This window comes from Condylostylus longicornis, unplaced genomic scaffold, assembly GCF_029603195.1.
Source record: "Condylostylus longicornis isolate FDR11 unplaced genomic scaffold, ASM2960319v2 ptg000028l, whole genome shotgun sequence".
Taxonomy (NCBI): Eukaryota; Metazoa; Arthropoda; class Insecta; order Diptera; family Dolichopodidae; genus Condylostylus; species Condylostylus longicornis.
In genome coordinates, this window is record NW_026577997.1 from 3736378 (window position 1) to 3746133 (window position 9756).

The window sequence follows — 9756 nt, forward strand, 5'->3', positions numbered from 1 at the left end:
ATTTATAACTGTTCTACACTATATTATAATAAATTTAAGCGTTTAAAATAATAAATATGATTGTGATACAATTTAAGACATAAATGATTTTTTTACGTTTCCGCTAAAGACGTAAAATAATTTACATAAACTTTTATAAAATTTATTCAATTTAATATTATTTAGTTGTAGTTGAGGTCCATGTTAGGCTAACATTTTAAAATTTATGATTTCTTGTATTTTATTCACCATTTTAAAGGATTCTCAATTTTTAAAATTTGAGAACACTATACTACTAGGAAAATTGCCGCTAATAATAGGCAAAAATGTATCATTCGTTTAAAATTGAAAATTCTAGTACTGGCTAATCTTTGGTATTTTTATATAAAGTTATTGAATATACTTCAAATTCTCGAATTTTTTCATTTCTTTTATCATTTTATTGCTCCACAATAGAGAATTTACAATTGTTATAACGACGAAAATTTAACACAGAGATCGGTTTTTACCTTACTTCTAATTAAGGAATGGTTTGTCTTATCATAATCTAAATAATAATTTTATTTTGTTTGATTTGCATCCGTTTAGCAAGTGTGGTTTAGTACACTTACACCATAACATTCGTCTTCATCAGAGGGTCCAACAATTTTAAAATGCCGCCAAATTTTTATATTAAAAAATTCGTCTAAGCAAAAGTTTTTTGTTCAGCTGCAATCCCAAATATCATAACGAGCCCATTCACGACACCTCAACATTATCAAGTTTTAAGTCACAAGCCGGTAAGAGGTCGGTCTTTATCTTTCATTAATGACAATAATATTTAATACCTTTATAAACCATTTCCAGGTTAAAGGATTTGTGTGTACTAAAGATCCCGGTGCCATCAGCAAATATTCCTAGTTCGCAGCCTTCAGTTATAGGTATAAATGTTGAACAATTTTTGAAATCTCGAATTTATGTAAGATCTCAGTGAATAATTTGATTATATTTTGAGGATTTACAATTTACCGAATTTATTCTTGCAAATGTAGAAATTTTCAATTATTTTGGAATATTTGAAATAAAATATGTATTAAGTTTTCTATTTCGACTACAGAATTAAATTTATATGCATAAATAATTTCTTCCAAAACAAAAAAGGATGATAAAGGATATTATTATGCAGATTATAATAGTAAAATAAAAATTTTTTAGCTATTTTTTATAACTCTTATATATTATTCTAGTACTCCAGTTATAATTTATAAGAAACCACGCGCAATTTTTTCTCCTTTTCTATTTATTCCCTTCCATTCTTCTTATTTCCTCTTACATTTTTTTAGTCATAAATCACAAAAAAAAAAAAAATATATTGTATAAAAGTTGATAAAACAAAAAAAAGGAAAGTAAGAAAATGAGAAAAAAAGAAAAGCCCAGATTTTAACAGCTTGTAATCTTTCAATTTTTTTTAAGAAGAAAAACAAGAAAGGAAAATAAAATTTCATTTTCAAGAAAAAAAAGAAGAATTTATATTATGAATAACAATATAAGATGAATAAATAAATATTATGTATAATAAAATGTTGTATACAAAATGTTATCATTTATTATATATATATATAAATTTCACATTTTGCATACATTCTTTGAGAATATGCAGTAGAAGACAATATCCAGAGACAATGTCCAGAGACATCCTTTTGATTCAGAAATATCCTTGTGAATCAAACTTTTTTGCTCATTAATGGTTCATTCGCAGCTTATCTGGTCCTCAGTTATTGATGAGTTGCTGTGCCGTCGGCATGGTTTCGTTTGTGAAGGATATTCGAACGATTTGGTCATCATTAATACATATGAGGGAATGCTTTCGAACCGCTCGAACGGCCTATAATATATAGTAGAACGATATTGTAGCGAAGAGGAATAGACAGTCAGCCTTATCACAACTAGACTTGTTCCCTTCACTAGGAAAAGGAAACTCAACGGTTTACACTTAGTATCTCTCTTTAAACAGAAGATACGTTTCTTTGAAGATGTGAGATTTCCGGAGGGTTACGGTGAATGAAAGGATTACGTATTTGGAACTCACACTTTGACACTGTATTTTGGAAGATTCATTTTTCACTCTATAAAAATGCGGCTTATTTTAAAAAATCAGTATAAAAAGTTTAGCGAGGAGACACCAGAAGGAACGGAGACTGAATAGTACACTGACAGATCCCAAACCGGAGAGAGAGTTAGATAGGGTTATTCATAAACTTACTCTATACCTCTCAATACACTGAATTTAGAGCGTCTGTAAATTAAAGACCATTAACATATTAACAAGCCGTTAGGCAGTAATTCCGATGCTTGGCTCTTATAAAATCAAATCGATTCAAGTAGTACTAGTGGCACTTTGCAAAAAGGATAAAGCTGTTCTATGGCGTTTCCCAGAATATGTGGGTGTGTGTAGAAACTAGCAGACTGATGCTATGAAAAAATCTATATAAGCGATGATAGAATTTTTTGGGCTCGAACATATTTGCAGTCCACCGAGATGGGCGGAATGAATAAATAAGTTAGCTAAACTTTTCTCATTGGATTAATTTTACTAATGTTTTATACCAGAAGCAAAACAAGCTGGGAGGATACGTCATGGCATTTTCAGATTTATAGTAGCCGGCGTTTAGCAACGTAAGTGTTATAGATCGAATGCAAGTTTGGAAGGAGTATTAAAGGTGGTTTGAAGTTACAATAGCTAGGATATCGATGTCGGCCAACCTGCAATCCATCATAACTTGATATATACATACGAGTACATAAAAAATTTTTGTTTTTAACTGTAAATACTGTGATATATATTAATATAATATGCACTTATACACTACATATACGTTAAAATTTTATTAATATATTCATGTACATACTAAAAAAGAAAATATTTTCTATTTAAATATAAATGTATATATTAATAAAATTATACCTAAAATATAAGTATATATATATGCATATACATATGCTTATATATATACTTATATGCTTCAAAATTTTCTCCAAAACTCGTACATATTAAATGATATATAACAAATACATATAAGTATATATACAATAAGTATATTTTGATATATCGTACATATATATCATACTATATCTATGGATGCATTTATGAGAATTTTACATTTTTCCTCAGAATTATATTGTATAAAAGATTTAAGAAAAGAATTTAAATCTTTGTGTATAACAAGAGGAAAACCTGATGCTGCGCGGTAAAAAAAAATTTTTCTTTTTTTCTTCTTTTTTTTTCATTACAATAATATTATTGTGTATTTTTTTTTTTTTGTTCTTTGTTGCTGTTTTTCTCTTAGTTTGCTTCTGTTTTCAAATATTTTCCACATATTTTTATTAAAAATTTTCTTTTTTTTTGTTTTTCTCTTTATTTTTCGAAGTCTATACCAATTCTATGTGGATATATACAATTGTGTATACAATAATTTTCACATAAAATGTGTTTACATAGTATACATACTATTTTTTTCAGTGTGTATACTTGTTTAATTTGAATTTTTCCTAAATAAAAACCCAAGTATATAACAAATATATATAATAGAAACATACATAGATACATAAGTATATTATGTATATAAAATATTTTAATAAATTAAAAATTTTTATTATATAAGAAAATATATACATAATTTTTTTTTTTTTCATTATTATTATTTACTTATGTACTTTTTTTTATATTTTGTTTTGTATACATAATTTACATATATGTGTTCAATAGCCTTGCCCTGTTTAGAGAAAAATATAAGAAGAAAAAAAAAGCCCTCTTTTAAAAAAACGAAAAAAAAAAATTAGGACTACCTTTATATAATCTTGTATACCAATAATGTCAGAATGAATACAAATAAAAACAAAAAAATAAAAAATTGGAAAAAGAGAAGAAAATAATAAATTTTTTGTACCCAAATAAACTTTACATAATATTTTATTTATATACATTAATATGTATTTAAATTTATATACAAAGTTTTGCAAAAAATGTTATATTTTATATAAGTATAAATATTATATTATGTATATACTAATTTTATAAGTATATGAAATACAAAATAATTTATTCATATCTAAGAAAAGGGAGAAAAAGAGAAAAGAAAAATAAATTTCATTGAAATTCTTATGAAAACAGCGTTGATACTCGCCCTATAATTTTCAAATAGAGGACTATACTCTCGAAAAAATGAAGTATGCTACAAACTGTACAATTACCATCGGACACGGAAGAAAAATAAAAGACACCTCAACCTTCCTCATTTCGCGACGGTATACTTGAAGATCATATTAAAAAACAATAAATTCTCCTGGCGTGTTAGACAACGTCAAATTTTAATTCTTCTTTTGTTCAATAGTAGTTTCGTGTCAGAATACTCGAGATTTTCTACACTCGTATCTTCATTACGATTTTATAAGGAACGTGACATATATACTTATGAATATACTCAGAAATATCTCTAGAAACTTCTACAGCCAGGAGCCGATAAGTCGTTTAATTCCTTGCCGGTTTGTTCAATTTGTTGTTTCATTCAGTTTCCTGAGGCAGATCAATGTTCCGGAACTTAAACTATTTTAATTTTGCAGTGTTCCTGCGACGTCCTTAAGGAAATTGTGAAGAGTTGGACATGTCCGATTTCTATCCTTTTATGATGTTCTTTCTCTCCTCTGTTGATGTCATTACTTCTACAGGACAAATTTTTACTATATATAGTTTGTCCAAATTTGTACAAATTATAACCACTGACACCGCACAAATTTGAAGGAATGGAGAACCAGTTCAACTATCTGATTCAATTGCCAAAGAAATTTTCAAAGTTTTAATTTTAAAAATATTGTTTGATTTTTCACACTCTTATAACAGTTATTTGATTAAAAAAATGTATATGAAAACCCACAAGATTGTGTTGTGGTAATCATAAAGTTGTGCTCATAATATTACGAATGTCCGGAGTGGCAACGCATTATGGAAGAGAATGTAAAATATATATAATTAAATATTTAAATTTTTTGTCATATAAGAAATAATTGTAATTAAAGTTCAACAAGCTATTGTATATATGTAAATAAAATAAGTTTTTTTTTTAGAAATAGGAATGAAACTTGGCAACGATGTAGATCGCAATATAATATAATCAAGATAATAGAAATGACAGTTGACATTATATCATGTGTTTGACATTAAAAATGACATTAAAATTATATATTTTATTTATTTATATTTTGACTGTACATATACAAGTACTTTTATACAAGTACAATTATATTTTACTGTGTATATAATTTATTCATAAGGCTATTTTATAGTCTATTCGTAATATTAAAGTTGGATATTAAAAAACATCATCCCTGATTAATAAATAATAATAAATACGTGTAGTTATATACACATTTTTTTCTTCTACATCAAATTTATTTGTATATTAATATTATAACACTTGCCTGATAGAAAGAAATGTATAAGTATACTTTTTATTTAAATTGTACATATAGGGTATAATATAATATAACGTTATAGATGTTCTCATTATATGGTATGTTCACTGTATGTGCATCATGACTACATATTATACATACATGTTATTTTTCTTTTATATGCAAAACCATTTTGTGTACATGTGTGTATATATATTTTTGGAATGAAAAGAAAAATTGAGTAAAGTGCTTAATTCATGAAAGACAATAATAATGAAAATAAAATAAAAAAAAAGACAACAAAATAAAGAATGTATACATATAACTATTATATAATGAATAATATGTGTATAACAAAATATTTTGCATGTATGTATATGAAATCATTAAAAGAATTTGAATTTAAAATTATTGTATGTCTATATAATCGATAAAGAATATTATATTTTTACTTATAGTATTGCATGTTGCGCTCCTCTATATATAATAAGAGACAAAGAAGAAGAGATTAGGAACTATAGGTGTGTATATATCGAGGAAATTAAAAAGGAGTATAGAGGATGTATGAGAAGAGTAAGAAATGTGAAAATATTGTATGTATTTGGTAATAGTAGTAGTAGTAGTAGTAGCAGAGGAAAACAAGAAGTAAAAATCGTTTATAGATACACACTAAAATGAACAGAAAAAAAAAATGAAAACAAAAAAATTTTGGTGGCCTGGATGAAACACTTGAGGCTATGACACAATTTTTCTTTTTTTTTTTGCTCTTGCTTTTGTTTTTGATGAATATGAGTATTCAGTGTTCATATGGATAAGTCTATATAGATAGATAGGTAGGTTCAGCATATATATACTGAAAATCTACTTGTATAAAAAACTGATATACACAAAATTTTTAAAATATTTTTCATTATTGTTTTCTGGTATACACAAAAAATTTTTGTTACCTTATACACATTTTATTTGTAAATTTTTTTGATTTTGTTTATTTTTGTATTAAAAAAAAAATGTTCAATTCAATTGGATTTTATTTTTTAATTTATTATTTTTCTTCTGATATATTTACTTATTATATAATGCATATATATCTATATCGATTTTTATAAGATTACTTACATTTATAACCTTAATATAGAATATATGTGTACTTGATTTCCGCCCAAAATAAAATTTTTTTAATTTTCTACAAGTACTTGCAAAAAACAAAAATTTTATACATTCGATTATACTTAAAGCCAATTTCAAAATCATTTTATATTTTAGCCCAGAATGCAGCATTCCTGCAATATACAATACTAATACTATGCAATGGCGGAGATACACATAATGCAATAAAATAAGAGGCTGATGTGTTCCTTTTACAATTTCCAAATACAACTCTAAAACAAAGGAAATTAATGAATATTGTTTTGTTTTTTATATTTTTATTTTTGACATTTCACAAATTATTTGTTATAGTTGTCAATGTCAAATCAATTAACCATTTTACGAAGACTGCAATATTCAAATAATGTCTCATATTATTTAATCATTTAATTAACAAGATAACTTAAAAGACTTAAAAGAACTATTAAAAATTTAAATTTTAGGTCCTGATTTTGATTGGTCGTCGAGGTTATACTATTTGAATATTGCAGTACATATTATTTCTCGATAATATCGACAATACGATAACGATTTCAGTTTTGGAACACAATATATATAGTAAATTCATTATGTACATAAGTAATTGTTAATATTCAGGGTGGAAATCTATAAACATTATGGCAGTCATAATACGAATTTGGAATTTTCTCAATAGACTATATTTTAAATGCAGTTGTGATAAACATTTATACATAAAATTATTTCAATTAAATTATAGCTTTACGAATTTTAAATTTTTTAAAATTTTTATATCTTTTTAGGACAAGAAAAAGAATAATGATGCGAACAATGACAGATGTCGAAGAGTGTAAATGACAATTTTGACATAACAACAATTAAATTTACTTCAAAATGAAAAAATTAGAGAATAAAACCGATAATGTCATGTATAGCAAGATAGCTTTAGTTTGTTTTACGATATTGCAAAAATTTATTAGGGTTAATTTTAGCTGCCAGGATTCTTTTCAATCAAAAGAGCAACAAACATTTTTATAATAGAGCAAAATTATTTAAAATTCAGTACTGAATTAAATTTGAATATTGGAAAATATTTTTAAAAATATTAGAAAATTTTTTTAAAAATTCGAAATATTGGAAATTTTTTTAAATTTACTTTCAATTAAATTCAATAAAAATTTGATTATCTTTTAATTCTTTATACATATATTTACTAATGTATATTTTATACATTAGTACGATTTCGAAGAAAATTTCACTGTAATATTGTGTATACATATTTTCTTTATATCACAAAATTCTATTGTATACTGTATAACTTTTATATTCTTCTAAAATTAAAATTATTCTTATATTAAATTATAATAAATCATATTTACAATATTTTATTATGTATTAAATGTATATATATTGTATACATATATATGTATATGCAAAAATTAAATTTTTTTACAAGAAGAATGTGCTGACTATAAAAAATGAATTTTTTCTGTATCTCAATATGATTCTACCTTATACACTTTGTTGTTATACACAATTATTTTATGTATAACTATAATTTCTGCACAAAGCAAATTATACATACGCAACATTATAATGATAGTATACACATTTTCCTTTCTTGCTTTCTTTTTATAAATAAACAAAAGAAAAACAAAATTAATTAAAAACAAAACAAAACAAGAAAAATTTTGGAAGCTTTGTCCTTTTTAAATAGAAAAAAAGTTTAACATTAACACATTCAAGTATAACATTACATTTTATGTATGAATATGTGAAATTGTATATGTATTGTAATTGTATTTAATGTATAATATTAAGAGTATTAGTATTAGTAACACCTATGCATACACTCTCGCATTTATTATGAAAAACAAAAAAAAATTTTGAGAAAACAAACAAAAAATATTAAACGTGAAATACTCGTACTCGTATTACCAGTATTTTGTAAGAACTTTTTTATATATGTATATAATATAACAGTATGTTATGTCCAGTATATAAAATATACTTATATTGTCAACAAATTATTTAAGTGTAAAACTCTATACAGCTTAATAAAAGGGTACTTATGTGTACTTAAATGTTACAAAATGACTGTGTGTGTGTGTGTTAATATTATTAAATGAGTATATATAGAGTGAAAAGGAATCATAGAACAAAAAAACCGAAAAAAGGACACATGAAATGAGGGTTTCTATAGCAACCGCCGGGTTACGTATTCTCTAATGTTATTATACTTTTTTTGTAATAAAGAAAAAAAAAAAGGATATTTTTTTTTTGTTTTGTTTTTAATTTTCTTTTCTTGAATATTTTCTTAGAATTTTATTTTGTTTTTTTTTTTTTGCTTTATTGTATATTTTTCTGTCATAAGATCTACGTTTCAATTTTTTTCATGTTATATTTTTTTATAGTATTTCCATACATTTTTGTATATACATAAATAATAAGGATATATGATTGGTATATATGAAATTTAATATTTTGCCTCTTCTGGTATATATGCAAGTGAATATTATTATGTATATAAATATATATATGTATATATATTGGTGGTATATGCAGAGGTTTTTTTGTTGTTTATACATTTAAATTGTATATACATATTGTATATACAATTTAAATGGTATATATAGACATATGTTATATATAAATTTTTTCACTTAAATGTACTCGTATAATAATAAATGGTTTTTGGAGTTAACAGCAAAAAATACATACATTTATATAAATTTTGTTATATATCAATATATACCATAATATACAAATATATTCCAGCATTTATTTTATATATACCAGAAATACTTATATAATAAGTGTTATTAGTATATATAAAATTATAATCTGAATGTGTATACGATTTTATGATTATAAATTTATTTGTATAATAATAAAATGTACTTAAACGTACTATATATATATAATATAAACTACATATGTAGATAATATATTGCATTAAAAATATTATAGAAAACTTGTCAATTTAGGTATATATATGCATTTTATAAGAATATTATAGTTTATATAATAGTTATTCAAAGAATTTTTTTATGTATATAATACTCTTATATATATATATATATTTATATAAGAGGAATTATAACAATTCATTATATAAATAGAAATCAGAAAGAAAAAAAAGTCGTTATAACTAAAATATATGTATTTTATTTCAATATATATATATATATATATATATTAGTAATAATAATCTAGGAAAAAAGAGGAACAATAAAAAGAAAAAAA